The sequence below is a fragment of the Salvelinus namaycush genome, chromosome 10 (genome assembly GCF_016432855.1).
Source record: "Salvelinus namaycush isolate Seneca chromosome 10, SaNama_1.0, whole genome shotgun sequence".
Taxonomy (NCBI): Eukaryota; Metazoa; Chordata; class Actinopteri; order Salmoniformes; family Salmonidae; genus Salvelinus; species Salvelinus namaycush.
The window spans coordinates 8,915,829-8,934,038 of record NC_052316.1 but is presented as its reverse complement, the minus strand read 5'-3'; positions in this window follow the sequence as shown (position 1 = coordinate 8,934,038).

Below are 18,210 nucleotides of genomic sequence, written 5' to 3'. Positions count from 1 at the left end.
AATGCAACCTAGCAGGTAATTGTCGCATCTATTCTCTATGCAAACTTTGTAAGTGTGACAAAAAAAAAATCACTGGACATGTTAATGGAAAACGTAGCTGTAGTCAAGAGAGGGAGTAGTCATAGCCGTAAATATATGGTATATATATATAAATGTTTCCTTTTGAAAAGCCACTGAAACGCTGCAGCCCTTTTAAATAAGGCCAGGGAATAATCTGTTTCCTCCGTCGCGGTAGATCCAGCGGGGATTTGCAGAAACATTCGACGGTGACACAGATCTACATAATCATTTTAAGTTTCTACCCGCTCCTTCCAATGATTCTCCTGCTGTCACTTTAGATACCGCTAAAACTGATTTGGGCTCTCTAATCTCCCGGTATTTCTTAGACTTTTCAAAATCTCTAATATCATAAGGAGATTATTTCATTTATAATTGATTGAGTGCATTTGCCGGAGTGCCACTTCAAAGTTGTGTGAATTAAAGATGTGTTTAAGAAGGAGAAGAAGGAGCTGGGTGCCGGGTGCTGTGAGTCGGGAGTGGGGTGGTGAGGTTGTGGTGGGGGGGAAAGTAGGAGGCGTGTGTCTTCTTCGTTCTTGGCAGAGCGAGCTGGGAGCGTGAGCGAGAGGGAGCTGATCCACGCAGATTGCGGAAAATGGGCTCTAGCAAAGAAGTGGCTCGCCTGTAGAAGGAAGGCGTCGGGGGATGGCAGCCAATGGCAAGCGACCAGCCATGGTGACTGAGAATCTGTGTCTCTTATGGTAAGACTCTGCAGGGAGAAGTTTGCTTTAATTTAACCCTTCCTCTTCCTCAGCTACATACTAGGTGACTGACAAATTCTGACATTTCTGAGAGACTGGTGACAGGTCTTCTCTGGTAAAGCCTACCTGTAAGAGCCTCTTTCCATAGCAAGCCTTTGATAGCTCACCTACTTTTCACAGTCAAACCACACTGTACTGTCCTCAAGTGTAACAATGCTAAGTTTTCAGGAGCCTTATTTTTCTTAAGCTTTATTTTTGGATTTCCAGCACAGGGACCTGTAAATCTCCACAGGGCCAGGGTGGAAGATTTGGAGCCCAAAAATTCCTCCTTTTCTTCCCCCTGCCTATCCCAATCCCAAACCCCAATCCCCAGGACTCCCCTACTGGCTTGCCAATACCTCTCAACACCTAGCCCAGATTGGCCAACTTTTTGAGGGGTCTTCATTAACGCAAAGCAGGAGGAGATAGGAGATATCACGGAGGGTCTTTAGGGAAAATCCCCTCTAGCCCAGAATACGATATTTCCTATAATTGGAGAAGCTCAGGGCCTATTGGACTGCTTAGTTCTGGCTAAATGAGTCTTGACAGTGAGGAGGATACTCTCCCCTCTGTCCATGCACCGTACCCCCCTAGCCCCCCCAGCCCAGTGCTATACACCCCACCAGCCCCCCGAAAACCTTTCTCAGAAGCATTACCCCCCCCCCCCCCCCCCCCAACCCCTCTCCCCCCTCCCGGCCACGGCCCAACAGGATCATAATCCCTTTAACGCTCCGCCTTATTAACCACTCATCTAAATGACATGAAAGCAGCAAGCGACTGGCTGGAACTAGAGCTGCTAGAGAGAGAGAAAAAAGTAAATTATTTCCCCCTTTCCCTTCGAATAAAGTCCCTCGCCCCTTTCACCATACAGTACTTTGTATTTAACATTTGATTATGTGACAAGTGTATCTAAGTCTGCTCGGGGCTCAAGTGGAATGTATTTGAGAGCCCATCAGGCAGACTACAGAGGCAAAGGAATTTAAAAAAGGGGGGTCCAATGTCCCCCCTTCCACCACACACACACACACACACACACACACACACACACACACACACACACACACACACACACACACACACACACACACACACACACACACACACACACACCACTAAATTGAATTCTAATTAAGACAGTTCCATAGAGAATAAATGGCTGGATGATCTATTTGGCTTTTTTCTTTCAATTTAATAATTTCTGAATTATTGACCACTCCCTCTCTCCTCCCTTCCCCTTTTGAATCCATTCATTAAGTCCTAATCTAAAATAATATCTACATTTCCATTTACCCCACACACCTTTCACGTTTTCCTGTGCCCCTCATCTCACCCCTCTCTTTTTAGAGCCAAGTGAACCTTCATTGCCATGGTACCGGTACCTGTAAATACATTTTCCATTGGACCATTTAACCCAGTTTCTGCTCCTGCTTTAGAGGGTGACAAAGGTTTCTTCCCTGGACTCGTTCTCTGAGGAGGTACAACACAGTTGACACAGTTGACACAAAATGGCCGCTTGGCATCCACTGGGAGCTGTCCAACACACAGCGCACCACTGAAGCTGTCCGTCAGGTCTCTGGCCAAGTGTTAAACAAGTGTGAAGGAGTAACATTTGAACCTCATGTACTACACAGTTGTAAGACTGGACACCGGTCTGAGAATTTCATTACATTCTGTTTGCTGTGGACTAAAACTAAGTATATTTGACAATTTCTCAGGGAACTCAGTGTTCTGCTCCAAACAAAACAATTAAATGAACTTCACCACCAATACAACTTGCATCATTTTTACACTGAATCAATCACATCACATGAAAAATGAATCAATTTAAATAATTATTTTAAATTAGATAAGACTTGAAGCAATCAGCACCATTCATTTAGTTCTTGTTTGTCAGATTATAAGATTTATATAAGACAATATAATTGCCCATTCACAGTTAATCTCTTCTATAAAGAGAGAGAGAAAGCGAGAGAGAGAGAGAGAGAGAGTGCTCTTCTCTGGTCCACGCCAGCCATGTCAGCTCAGCCTGTGAAATAGTTGTCACTCATACGCCAAGGCTGCATCCCAAATAGCACCCTATTCCTTACTTCGTGCAATACTTTTGGCCAGAGATCAAACGCTACATCTCCCAGAGCAACATCGTTATAGGGAATAGAGTGCCATTTGGGACGCAACCCAGCAACACCCCCACCGACGTCGTAGTGTTTGATCTCTGAGCCACCTACTTGACATCCTAAATGATATCCCGTGGGTGCTCCGTTGATCTTTCCCTCTTGGAGGTGAGATGTTAATTCCAAGGTCCTGACTCGGTGTGGTCAGTAAAGACGGACCCAATGACACCTATCGAGTGAGTTCGATCATGCGAGTTCTGGACACAATTAGAGCATATCAAATCTAAATAATGCAGAGAACATTGCACTTGCCCAGGAAATACTAATGGTCATTTAAGAAAATATATGAAACATGTATTATTTTTTACGAGGTTTAAATCATTTTCAAAGTATTAGAATCCATTTAAATCCATCTTTCACCTCTTCGGTCAGAGTAAATTGTTTTGGTTTTTGAATTCCTCATATACTTCCTGCCTTTGCTAAGCCAGTGGGTGGACTGTATTATCGCGGCCGTGCCAGAATGTCTCACCCCCATTACAGATGCCTCCACTGGGCCTTCAGTCTAGAATACGGTCAGCTCCTCACTGACCCACACTCAACAACACACTCACATGCACTCTCATCACTTTCACTGTCATTTATATGCAAATATTAGCCAAGAGAGCAGTTTAGGCTAGCTAGTATGTCATCGGTTGCTCTGTTGTTTGTGTGACAGGTGCAAACATATGATGCGATATACAATATTTGATATTTTGCGATAATAGATACAATACACGATACAATAGGATGTAATTCGATACTTTATTATCCATTTCCTTGGACAAGCCATGGACAGCGATTCTGTAAAATCAACAGAAATAAATATAATAATAATAAAAACAAATAAATACAAATAAAATAACACTTTTTGGAGAGAGTGATTAGTTAATCTTGATCACAAAAAGCTACTTTGGCCCTTTTTTAGCTGTATGTAAAAAACAAACATAATTAGTTTAAATTTGTCACATTTGCATTGTGACTGAAATCCACTAGGCGACACAATTATCACAGTAGCATTCTTCTGACAGGATTGAAACAAATTGCTTCTACAAGAGTCTACACTCTGTTTTCGGGGGCTGTAGAGATTGTGTTCAAAATTGTGTCCCGACTCCCGATCACCTCTCATTTCCTGCTCTTTACTCTCTTTCTCCACTCTCTCTACTCCACGTCCAGGGCTTTGTAAGGGTCTGTTTGGTTTGCCCACATCTTGTTTTCTTGTTGCTCTTCGACGCTGGCTAAGTCCTTTTCAGGGAGGTTTATAAGCAGGGGCCTGACTTGTGGAGAGAAACCCTTGACAGTGTTTGCTTCGGGAATAGTCTTCTGACAGGGTGCTAAAGGAGCATGTCAGGGCACTTCTTCCAATGTGTTTGGGTAAAGAGGGTCCGCTACCTCTTTGCCACTGAGGAATCCGTCTCGCCGGTAATCTGTCACACCTCCCTCCAAATAAAAGGAGCTCAGAGATTTCTCGCACGAGTCTGTCGGTGTGAATATTTACCCTGGCCCCTTGGGTCCAGGGAGAGAGTGAAAAAGAAAGAGAGGAAGAGAAAGTCGTCTTCTTTCTTGACACGGCGCAAGTCCTCTTTGTGTCCTCTGCCTGCAGCATTTTGTGGCCAGAGTCTAACCAAGACATGAGGAGGAATGACTTGGGTGATGAATGCTCTTTTTCTCTCCTCCCTTCTCACTCTCGACAACGTCGCAGAAACCCCTGACAAGGGGTGTGTTTGTTAAGTACTGATTAATTAAAGAAATTATCCCTGTTTTAAACCAAATGTGTAGGCCAAGAGGGATGCAGGAGATCTCTGAACTGATATGTACAAGGCTACCACCTGCCTGTCTGTCTGTCTGTCTCTCCCGCTGTATCTCAGGCCCCTTAGCCCAGTGGACACGTGCAGTGCGGGGTGAAATAGGGGGGATGCGGTAGGGGGGCATAGTATCGGCGGCGAGGCTGGAGTGTGGAGCAGAGGGAGGGGAGTTGGGATTTAACGCGGCCTGTCGGAGGGCTAATTCCTATGCTGGCGTTGGGAGCGTCTCAGCTTCTCCGCTGTGGCTCAGATATTCAGATTTGGGGCTGGGCTGCCATGTGGGCTGGGAGATACTCCACAGCCGGCTCCTCCCTCCTTCCTTCCCTCCCTCCCTCGCACCCAAGCTCCACGCTCTATTCAGGGTTCGCCGAAGAGCCTTGGGATGGCGTTAAAAAAGGAGATTAAGTTTCCTCCCGAGCGCAAAGCTTCTTAAGGGGGTATCTCTGTGCCTCTCAACCGCCTGGTCAGTGAGGGAGGTTCAGGGGAGGGGGCCCTCGCTGTGAACTCCCCTGAGACAGTGGGGGTGCAACGGAGGGGTGTGGGGGCTTGGGGGGGGGGGGGGGGGGGGGGGCTGACCTGACTCCTACCCCGTGATCGACTCCTCCTCGGTCATCCTGGGCAGCTCAAACACTCTGATATCCACTTGGATTTGCTTCTCATGCTGGAGTCTGGAAGGCTTATGGTGGCATATGAATGGATCCCTTGATACTGTAGAAGATGCAAATGCATGGATTTCTTTGAGGAGGAGTTGAGAGAGAGTAGTATTATAGTGTATCGTGACTTTGTGCTGTTGGTAAATATTGATAGACTCATGTACAGAGATGTTGTGTGTGTATGTGTGCATTCGAGTATGGATTTGCAAGCGTGAGCCAGATTGTGATAGGTGAGTCCTGATATGTGTGTGTGTGATATTTCAAAGTGACGCTCACACACTGTGAGTGTCTTCCTGATACGATCTGGTAACTCTCATCTGAGTGCGAACACATCATACATCGCACACACTCCTTACCAAATGCTGTTCGCTATGTTCAGTTGTGAGCTTGGAAATGGACATTGGGCCTTCTACATTAGGTCTAACTCTAGACCCAAATCATTGCTTTACCTTTCATCAGCAGATACAGTAAGACCATGAGAATGAGGCAGTGAGTGATATGGATTAAGCCGTATAGCATTTGCACTCACCAGGCTTTTACAGTCCAACTCTGAGATTTGATAATTAGGTGACTATTCAAAACCGATTTATATCCATCGCTCACCCATACCAAAGATTCTGTCCATAGAGCTGATATCTGCACTTCAAATGGTTCTGAGGATCTCTTTTGAATCTGAGAAAACCTTACGCATTCCTTTAGTTGATTAGCAATAGTGATGACTGAGGTTGAATGAGAGAGAAAACTCTAATCACCTCCTCAGCTTTGTGCCTGTAGGACTGAAAACGCCTTATCTGGCCCTATTCAGAATCAGAGCCTGGCTCCTCTCTCTCTTTCCCTCTCTCTCTCGCTCTCTCTCTCTTTCCCAGGAGAGGACGAGGATAACTGCTGGTGCTGTGGGATTGTCAGGCTCTGCCAGACCCTGCCAACAGCCCTTAATTCCACATTAATGCAGTCTAAATGAAGTGTCAGTGGAAGATGGATCTGTAGAGGGCAGTGGCTTGATGAGGGCTGTCTGCAGAGTGGGTGGACCCGCCTGGGTGGACACCTGGTTACCCACCGCGGGCTCCACAATGCCCCCAAGGGCCCCCTACATCTAGAGGGTCTGAAGGGCAGGCTGGGGAGCAACCTGTCACACTGCTGGGGTGTGTGTGGGCCGGGGGTGCGTGCATGTGTGTGTGTCTGTGTACAGTATGTGTGTGTGTGTGTCTGCCCCTATCCACAACCAATTAATCAAAATTACACTAAAGGTTTCACTAATTTAGAGAGGCCTAAACACCCTTTTCAGAAAAGCGTAAACATTATGCATGCTGAAAGGGGGATGGAGAAATCCTGTCTCTTCCATTCTGACAAATCTCATAATATTTGCCAGACTTCTTTTGATGAAGGTACGTTTTAGTGTTGTCTGTCAGTAAGTAGCATTGCGAGGACAATACTGCCAGTGGGAGACTTTTACAGGCCGCTTAAATGCAACCATCCCTCCTACTGTACTGTACATATCTACAGTAAAACCCCATTTTACTCCATTACATTTTTAAACGGAACAATCCCTTTCACTCCTTGTAAGTATAAACTCACCGTGCATTGAGTATTATTCAAAATGTAAAGCCTGAGTATGACATTGCTGTATGGTGGTTATAAAAACCAAGTTGGCAGGTCAGTGTGTCTGCATGTGTGTGTTGTATGACCTACACATGTTTGAACATAAACAGATTTTCACCCTTTATTTAACCGGGTAAGTTGACTGAGAACACATTCTCATTTACAGCAACGACCTGGGGAATAGTTACAGGGGAGAGGAGGGGGGATGAATGAGCCAATTGGAAGCACGCATCACACAAAAAACGTTACTCCTAAATGTCAACCATGTATTGAGAGAGCAGATTTGATATAAGTTTATGTCATTACGCCTACATCAGAGATACACGACCTTTGTATCTCCCTGGCACTAAATAGATCAATTGGTGACTGACCATAGATTTCCCACGCTTCACCTTCCAGGCGGCAGGTATCCTAGCGGTTAGAGAGGCGAGCTAACAAACCGGAGGGTTGACAATTCGAATCCCGGGTCCGACTGTAAAAATCTGGTGGGAAGTGAGCTGGCAACCGGGGTTTTTGTTTGTGTCAAATCCTAGATGCCATTGCCTGCCGTAACCACCCGTGACAACAGCTCCCAGGGCGCCCATTGTGGTAACCTCTCCAAAAACCTGTATATGTACACGTTTGTTTCGGAGGGTTTATAAGTGGAAGTCAAATTTCAGTTGGACCTTGTTAGCATTTGACCAATAAAGTGATCTTAATCTAATTTATTCAGTCTTTGATTACATAAAATGCAAGGATGGAACCAGCATTGACTGCAGTCCTTGAGAACTAGCAATGTGCTCTTGTAGTTTTACAACTTGCAATGGCAATATATGTTGCACTTCATGTGTAAATAATACACTTTAGTCTTGAGAGTTGATAGAGAACTTTAAATAAGAAAATAAATCACATCCATGAGTGGGGAAACACTTTAAGGTTCCATTTGATGTTTAAATCACTTCCTCTCAAGATTAATATTTAACCATGTGACCTGAAGTTTTGGACACACTTCCAGAACATCAAATGATGGTTGTTTGGTCTACTGTAGCTAATATGACCCCTTTAAAAAATAATTCAATTTCGGGTATGTGGTGGCAGAGTCTGATATTTAATGCTGCCAGAGTGTATCTGTGCATGCGTGTGTACGTACGTGCGTGCGTTCAAGTGTGTGTGTATGATTACACATTGGCCCCTTGATGGGCGTCCCAGGGTGACCTACAAGACAGCAGTGTGTGTGGCGGGTTGTGTTTGATTAAGTCTAATACCAGGGCTTTTGGCACATGCAGTCAGGTTAATGAAACTCAGTCAGAAGGGAGCGTCCCCTGATTTCCACCCCGCCACGAAGCTGCAGGTGACGGGATGAGGTTCAGCAGCTTCCCCCGTCCCTCCACCAACCCCCCTCTCTACTTTCCACCTATGGGACAGTGTGATACCCTTTCTAGGTTTCAAGCTGCTCATATATGACTTCTCTCCTCCACCTCCCAATGATTACAGTTCTACAATTTTTGTGTTGTTTTAAATGTTTTAAAGGGCCCCTGTGGTAGAAAATGACAACATTTAGGGCTGGAGTCAATCCGTATCACGGAAGTATTGCGAAAGTATCGCGGCCAAAAAATGTAAAGGTAATTTCCGATTGAGCCGACATAGTTTACCGTGAATGCAGTCCCAGGATCATGAGAATCTTCTGCGAAACGATCTTCCGCTATACGGATTGAATCTAGCCCTTAGCTATATTAATAGCATCCTAACACTTAAACATAGGAATATAGCTTCAGCATTTCCCCCCAAAGATTGTGGCTAAATCTTTCTTTCTGAGATTGAAACGGTAATTAAGAAATAAAATCCTATTATGAACTCGCTCAAGGCAGTCCATAGAGTATTGACATTAGAGATAATTGTGTAAATACTGTAAAGAATAATGTATTAGATAATATCTAAATACTTGAATTTGTGAATTATTAATGGGATTCTGGTAAATTGCATTCCATCTAGTTAGCATTTGCCACTAAATCATACTGTTACTGTAGCCACATGAAACAACAAACTCAACCATTCTCTCCATTCACCACATATTTCATCCTGTCATTTCCGAGATAGACTTTCCACTCCACAATCCTGTCACCTCTGAGATGGATTTTCCACTATGAAAATAACAGAAAAACAAGTCCACTTCACTGTATGTTCACAGAGTACAGTTGCCTATAGCAAGCCAACATAATATAGCTCTCATAGCAGCTATCGATCATGTTGGCCAATTTTTTGAGATTTTATACAGATTGGTTTAAACACGGAAATTGATGCGATTTCATATGAAAGTATCTTCTTACACTACTTATCTATACAGATGTAGGATCTTAATTTGAGCTAGTTTGCTACAGCAGGAAAATAGTCCTGCAGCAACAGGAAATGTGAGTTATTATGTGGATTATAATTAAGGGACATCTTTGTAGGGGTTGATACATTTTTCTTGAGCGAAAAGTCAAAATTACCAACTTGGGAAGCCTTTTTAAACCTCAAATATACTACATGCTTTACATTTCCATTGCAGGAAAGTTCTTCTGCAACAGGGTGATCAAATTAAGATCTTACTTCTCAGAGGTGTAAAGTAAGTACTACTTAAGTCGTTTTTTGGGGTATCTGTACATTAGTTTACTATCTACATTTTTACTATCAACTCTCACTTTTACTTCACTACATTTGGGCTCCCGAGTGGTGCAGCGGTTTAAGGCACTGCATCTCAGCGCAAGAGGCATCACTACAGTCCCTGGTTTGAATCCAGGCTGTATCACATCCGGCCATGATTGGGAGCCCCATAGGACGGCGCACAATTGGCCCAGCATCGTCTGGGTTTGGCTGGGGTAGGACGTCATTGTAAATAGGCATTTGCTCTTAACTGACTTGCCTAGTTTTTAAAAAATGCAATTAAGAAAATTATATACTTTTTACTCCTTACATTTTCCCTGACACCTAAAAGTACTCATTACATTTTGAATGCTTAACAGGAGAGGAAAATTGTCTAATTCACACACTTATCAAGAGAACGTACATGGTCATCCCTACTGCCTCTGATCTGGGAGACTCACTAAACACATGCTTTGTTTGTAAATTATGTCTGAGTGTTGGAGCGTGCCCCTGGCTATCCGTAAAAAAAAAAAAATTAAATGGTGCCATCTCGTTTGCTTAATATAAGCCATTTGAAATGATTTATACTTTTACTTTTACTTTTGATACTTAAGTATATTTTTGCAATTACATTTATTCAAGTAGTAATTTACTGGGTGACTTTCACTTTTACCTGAGTCATTTTCGATTAAGGTATCTTTACTTTTACTCAGGTATGACAATTGGGTACTTTTTCCACCACTGTTACTTCTGTAGCTCAGAGAAGATGTTTATTAACAACTTTTTCCACCACTGTTACTTCTGTAGCTCAGAGAAGATGTTTATTAACAACTTTTTCCACCACTGTTACTTCTGTAGCTCAGAGAAGATGTTTATTAACAACTTTTTTCATCATTGGACAGTTAAAAATCCCCAGAATTAGTAATACTCCACAATATGGTCTGATCATTTTTGGTGTTTTGGTGAGGGAAAAGGGTTATCAAGACACTCAACTCCCCCATAACCGCCATTTGTCTGTTCTCTCTCTCTCGCTCTCGCTCTCTCTCGCTCTCGCTCTCTCTCTCTCTCTCTCTCTCTCTCTCTCTCTCTCTCTCTCTCTCTCTCTCTCTCTCTCTCTCTCTCTCTCTCTCTCTCTCTCTCTCTCTCTCTCTCTCTCTCTCTCTCTCTCTCTCTCTCTCTCTCTCTCTCTCTCTCTCTCTCTCTCTCTCTCTCTCTCTCTCTCTCTCTCTCTCTCTCTCTCTCTCTCTCTCTCTCTCTCTCCTCTCTCTCTCTCTCTCTCTCTCTCCCCTCTCTCTCTCTCTCTCTCTCTCTCTCTCTCTCTCTCTCTCTCTCTCTCTCTCTCACTCACTCACTCACTCACTCACTCAAGTGACACAGATGTAGGGCACACAGTAGAAAGAGGAACACAATTGTGTGGCATCCTGTCTCTTTAAGAGGGCCACCCTTCTAATCTGCCCCTATCCACTTGGGCCTCGGATTTTAAAATTCCCAGCAATCTGGAATTCTCAAATCCGTCTTGATTTTGAGAGAGTGTGTACGTGTGTTTGTGAGAAAGGAGCGAGGGGAGGCGCGGGACTGGCAAGGGTTAGTATTGGGGGGTTGCGGTTTGTTTGTGCTGTCCTTTAGAAAAAGAGCTTACGGGTTCAGCAGAAGAAACGCGGGGAGCTAATGTGAAGATTTAGGACTTTCTCGAAGACTTGGCCTCGTCTAAGCTCTGTTTGCTTGAGCCGTTTGTGGGGTCCTGCTCACACTAAACCCAGATTAATATTCCCCTCATATCCAACCAGCCCAGACATCAACTCCCCGGCCTCCCCTCGCCTCACGCCCCCATCCGCCTCCCTCTCCCCTACCTCTCCTGGCCATGATCGTTTCCCTCCTTCCCTAATCCACGTCCGCTCTCTCTCATTTCGCCCTTTATCTCGCTCTCGGTAAGCACCTTTCTCATGGCTTCTTTCCGTTAAGGGGAGGCGTAAATATATATTTTTTTCTCTACCCTCCTCATAGCTCAGTATTACTGACCTCCATAGAGTGTTATTATCAAAGAGGGAGTGCTAAGCTTTGGGATTGCTTTTAGTGATGTTCAACCAGGAGAGGGGAAAAGTCTTCCTTTACGTGCTCTGTGTTGGTTTACAGGCCACTCAAGCCTCATATTAACAATGGGTATTTAGGCTATCTGCACATTAAGGGGCATATTTGATCCACATAAGGTTGTTATTTCTCATTAGAGAAGTGATGAAACAGACTATGCATCAACTATGTGAGGGAGATGCTTCTGGCCTTGTATCGAATCAAAATGTGAGAGTTTGTCATCTTTCGGCTGGCTTTGAAACTAGAGGCAATCTACATACATACATTCCCATTAGATGACCAAACATTCCCTGTCCATAACAACCTAGCTTTTCAACTCCCCTGATGTCATCCTATCATCAGGACAGAAGGATGCTCTACTTCCTATACCAGATATAGCTGTGGTACTTCACTACATTTTAGACTCTACCCACTGGGCACACACTGGTTGAATCAACATTGTTTCAACGTAATTTGCTAACGTATTTTGATGTGGAATCAAAGTAAGAAAATACATTGGATTTGAAAAAAATCTTCCACCATTACTGTTTTCATCTAATTTCAACCAGGTTTGTAAACATTGAACTTAAGGTAAAACCTAAACTTAAATACATTGACTTAACCTGACTAACAGGTTGTTACATCAGTCTAATTTCAACATAATCTTCAGAACTATGTGCTGAAATCTGTGTATTGCGTTGAAAATTCCACAAAGAAACCAGTGGAGGCTCCTCAGAGGAGGAAGGGGAGGACCATCCTCCTCAGTGAATTAAAAAAACAAACAAATAGTGAATCATTAAAAATATTATCCTTTTTAGATAAAACCATAGCTGTAATGGAGTCTGTGTGTAGCTGGTGTAGAGGAGTCAGGCGCAGGACAGCAGATATGAGTAAATAAACATATTTTACTCAAAATAGATAAATACAATACAAAATAAGCAAGCTCACAATAAACAGACTGTATTACATAAAAACAATCACTCACAAACAAACATGAGGGAACAGAGGGTTAAATAATGAACAAGTAATTGGGGGATTGAAACCAGGTGTGTAAGACAAAGACAAAACAAATGGAAAATGAAAAGTGGATTGGCGATGGCTAGAAGGCCGGTGACGTCGACCGCCGAACGCCGCCCGAACAAGGAGAGGAACCGACCTCGGCGGAAGTCGTGACAATAGCAGGCTCGTGGTTCTCATCCGCTTCCATACACACAGCAATTATGACCACTTCCGGAGGACGTCCTCCAACCTATCAGAGCTCTTGCAGCAGAGGGATGTTACCTAGCTGACTATGGCTATCCAACACTGGAACTCTTTCAAGTCAAGGTAAGCTTTTGGTTTTATTAATTTGTTGCCACCGGGGCCCACCAGTGTAATTGCTAAACTACTTGCTAACTTGACACTGTACTCTATGATTGTAGCGGGTTTACTAATGCGTTAGTTCTAGTAGCTATGTTGACTTGACGTTAGCTAATGTGTTGACAACGATGTAGGCTGTGTGTAGCACTTAGCTGTTATGATATGATGGTTTGGCTTGGAAAGGATTTTTTGCCTGGTCACAGACAGCTGATGTGTTGTGCACAAGTGAAGGGGAAATGTGAGAGGAGGAGAGCGCGTAGATGCGAGAAGGAATTATCCAACAATCAAAAGGATCATGCTGTTTGTATGTGGCTGCTATGAAAGTGAACTGTGTTTGTGTGTGATCAGGGGTGTATTCATTCTGCCGATTCTGTTGAAAAACGTTTCTTTAACAGATGCAAATGATTACACCCTAGACCAGCTAAATGCAGGCAAGATTGTGCAAGGCGATATTGAATGTGTCAATGTCTGTCATCTTGAATACTCAAATTTCTCTCGAAGTTGTAAACTTTAATTCATAGGCTAGGTTGTAGCAACCTCATGATGGGTATAGGGAAATTTGAGTATCATGTAATAGCGTAAACATATTGATGTTACATTGAACTGGGTGAATGGAATATGAATGACAGTCATCCAACATGCTGTAATAGAAAAAGGCCGTGCTCATAAAAAAAAAGATTGTCCTCCCTCATCTTAAACGTCACCAATCCCCACTGGTAGAATTTCATACTTCAATCCATAGCTAGAGGACTCCTGATATCGCCAGTAGTGGTAAGTATACTTTTTTTGTCTTTATCTGTTGTGGTCTAGTACTGTGTTTTTGCTAGCTAGGGCCATCTACTTTAAGTGCTGCCTGTCTTCCCAGTAGCCTACTTAGTGTGAACTGCTGACTGATCATCATTTGCAGATAGTTGTTGACACATCAACCAGGATCAAAGGGCAGGACAATTTGTGACTTGTTTTGGTAATCAGTGGCTGTATTAGAGGAGAAATGGTTTCACCTCTCCCAGGCAATCAGCAATTAGTACGGGGAGGCGTGCTCTCCACCTTTGCTAGGAAATTAGTGTGTTAGTTCTTCAGTCTCTCCTGGTTTCTCAGTGGCAGATGTAAGCGGCAGTCGTGTCAGTGGCGGTTTTGTCGCAAAACTAAGACCGTCGCCGAAACAAAGGCGGTTCTGCTGTGTTGCTCTGCATAATTATTAGAGGAAGGAAAGAGAGGAAGGCTCCACACCACTCTCTCATTTGAGTATTTTACCTAGTTATTTACAGATTATCTAATGTTCCTCTTTTGTAGCTTTGTCAACTATGTGTGTGTTTTCTATACCTGTTCTCACCTCTCCCTGTAGGTTTTACAGATGCTCCCCACCCCTTGGCTGCAACCCTTCTACTTTAGTGTACCCTGCGCGCACAACTCCTGTGGAATTCCGGGTCTCTGGCAGCGTTTGGAACTGCCGATCTGCGGTCAAGAACGCAGAGTTCATCTCAGCCTATGCTGCCCTTCAGTCCCTTGACTTTTTGGCCCTGACGGAGACATGGATCACCCCAGAGAACAGTGAGTTCATCTCAGCCTATGCTGCCCTTCAGTCCCTTGACTTTTTGGCCCCGACGGAGACATGGATCACCCCAGAGAACAGTGAGTTCATCTCAGCCTATGCTGCCCTTCAGTCCCTTGACTTTTTGGCCCCGACGGAGACATGGATCACCCCAGAGAACAGTGAGTTCATCTCAGCCTATGCTGCCCTTCAGTCCCTTGACTTTTTGGCCCCGACGGAGACATGGATCACCCCAGAGAACAGTGAGTTCATCTCAGCCTATGCTGCCCTTCAGTCCCTTGACTTTTTGGCCCCGACGGAGACATGGATCACCCCAGAGAACAGTGAGTTCATCTCAGCCTATGCTGCCCTTCAGTCCCTTGACTTTTTGGCCCTGACGGAGACATGGATCACCCCAGAGAACAGTGAGTTCATCTCAGCCTATGCTGCCCTTCAGTCCCTTGACTTTTTGGCTCCGACGGAGACATGGATCACCCCAGAGAACACTGCTACTCCAGCTGCTCCTTCATCTAACTATGTTTTCTCTCATAGTCCGAGAGCATCTGGTCATGGTGGTGGTGGCACAGGTCTACTAATTTCTCCTACGTGGAAATGTTCTCTTTTCTCCCTCTCTCACCTGTCCATCTCCTCAATTGAATTCCATGCTGTCACTGTCACTTGTCCACTCAAGCTTAACAATATTTTCATATATCGCCCACCAGGTGCCATTGGAGAGTTCCTCAATGAGCTTGAGACCTTGATAACCTCTTGTCCTGACGATGGCTCACCGCTCTTAATACTTGGCGACTTCAACCTCCCAACGTCTGCCTTTGATTCATTTCTTTCCAACTCTCTCTTTCCCCTCCTTTCCTCTTTCGACCTCACCCTTTCCCAATCCCCTCCAACTCACAAGGCAGGCAATACACTTGACCTCATCTTTACTAGAGGCTGCTCGTCTACTAGTCTTACTGCAACCCCCTACAAGTCTCTGATCACTACTTTGTTTCCTTTTCTGTATCCCTTTCCTCCAACCCTAACCACTCAGCCCCTCCCGAGATGGTCATGTGCCGTCGCAATCTTTACTCTCTCTCTCCCACTACTTCCTTCCTTTCTATCCTACCATCTATCCCTTCTGCTAAATCCTTCTGTCTCCTCATTCTGCCTCTTCGACCCTACTCTCCTCCCTTTCTGCGTCCTATGACTCGGACTGTCCCCTCTCCTCCCGGGTCGGCTCTCCCCTCCTGCTCCATGGCTGAGTGACTCATTGCGAGCTTAGAGAACAAGGGCTGCTGGCAGATGAGCGAAAATGAAGGAAAACTAAACTTCCGGAGGACCAATCATCCTTTCACTCCCTCCTCTCTTCTCTTCCACTGTATCCGCTGCTAAAGCCACTTTCTACCACTCTGGATTTCAAGCTTCTGCTTCTAATCCTAGGAAACCCTCCACCTTCCTCCTCCTTCTCTACGGACAACTTTGTCAACCACTTTGAAAAAAAGGTTGATGACATCCGCTACTCATTCACTTAGCCTATGGAGTCCATTGGTTTCACTCACACAGAAGTACCCTATGCCTTGACCTCTTTCTCCCCTTTCTCTCCAGATGACATCCTGCAACTAGTGAGGTCTGGCCGCCCAACAATCTGCCCGCTCGACCCCATCAACTCCTCCCTTCTCCTGACCATATCTGGAGAGCTTCTTCCTTCCCTCACTTCCGTCATCAACTCATCCTGACCACTGGCTGCATCCCCTCTGACTTCAAAATGGCCCAAGTTGCTCCCCTCCTCAAGAAACCAACACTTGACTCATTAAAACTATACACCTCCATCCCTTTTCTTTCCAAAACATTTGAGCGTTGCTGTCTTTGATCAACTTTCTCATTATCTCTCTCAGAATTATCTTCTTGACCCTAACCAGTCAAACTTCAAGACGGGTCAATCAACCGAGACTGCTCTTCTGTGTCAGAGGCTCTCCGCACTACCAAAGCTGACTCCCTCTCTTCTGTTCTCATCCTCCTAGATCTGTCCGCTGCACTCCGTGAACCATCAGATCCTCTCCACCCTCTCAGGGGTTAGGAGTGCGTCTCAGGATTGCGTCTCAGGCTCTGCACTCTCTTGGATTGCATCCCACCTGGCAGGCCACTCCTACCAGATGATGTGGAGAGGATCTGTATCTGCACCACATACTCTCACTACTGGTGTCCTCCAGGGCTCGGTTCTAGGCCCTCTCCTCTTCTCTCAACTACTTTTCTCCTTCTGACACCCGGTTGGCGTCACGCATCTCTGCATGCCTGTCGGATATCTCAACTTGGATGTCGGCCCACCACCTCAAGCTCAACCTCGAGAGACGGAACTGCTCTTCCTCTCGGGGTAGGCCTGCCCGCTCAAAGACCTCTCCATTACGGTTAAACTCCCCAGTGTTGCCCTCCCAGAGTGCAAAGAACCTTGGCGTGAACCCTGTCGTTCTCTGCAAACATCAATGCAGTGATCCGCTCCTGCAGGTTTATGCTCTGCAACATCGGTAGAGTACGACCCTACCTCACACAGAAAGTGGCGCAGATCCTAATCCAGGCACTTATTCTCTTCCGTCTGCTCCCCGCTTGTGCCATCAACCCCCTGCAACTTACCCAGAATGCCGCAGCCCTACACCCAAACCCGAGCACTACATTCTGCCACTTCAGGTCTCTTGGCCCTCCCACCCCTATGTGAGGGCAGCTCTGGCGCAGCTCCGTCCAAGCTCTTCTCTGTCCTGGCACCCCAATTGTGGAACCAGCTTCCCCCTGAAGCTAGGACAGCAGAGTCCCTGCCCATCTTTCGAAAACATCTGAAACCCTACCTCTTCATAGAGTATCTTAAATAATCCTCCTCACTTCGACCCCCCCCCCCCCCAATTAAAAAAAATATATATAAAAAATAAAAAACACTTAACAATCTCTGACTCTACTGATAGCTACATTATTGAGGAAAAATGTATTTTCTGTGTCTGTGATATGTGGTTGTCCCATCTATCTTAAGATGAAAGCACTAACTGTATGTCGCTCTGGATAAGAGCATCTGCTAAATGACTAAAATGTCGGAACGTTACAAATCTTTTTCATTCCTTATTCATTATACACTGAGCGTACAACACATTAGGAACACCTTCATTATATTGAGTTGCACCCCCTTTTGCCCACAGAACAGCCTCAATTCGTTGGGGCATGGACTCTACAAGTTGTCGAAAGCATTCCACAGGGATGCTGGCCCATGTTGACTCCAATGTTTCCCACAGTTGTGTCAAGTTGGCTGGCTGTCCTTTGGGTGTTGGACCATTCTTGATACTCACAGGAAACTTGAGTGTGAAAAACCCAGCAGCGCTGCAGTTCTTGACACAAACCGGTGCGCCTGGCACCTACTACCATACCCCATTCAAAGGCACTTCAATAATTTGTCTTGCCCATTCACCCTCGAATGGCACACATACACAATCCATGTCGCAATTGTCTCAAGGCTCAAATCCTTCTTTGACCTGTCTCCTCCCCTCCATCTATACTGATTGAATTGGATTTAATAACAAGTGCTTTCACCCGGATTCACCTGGTCAGTTTATGTTGATACAACGACGTTGATTCAAACATACCATTTTACTATCAACATAACAAGGCCAAATAAAATCT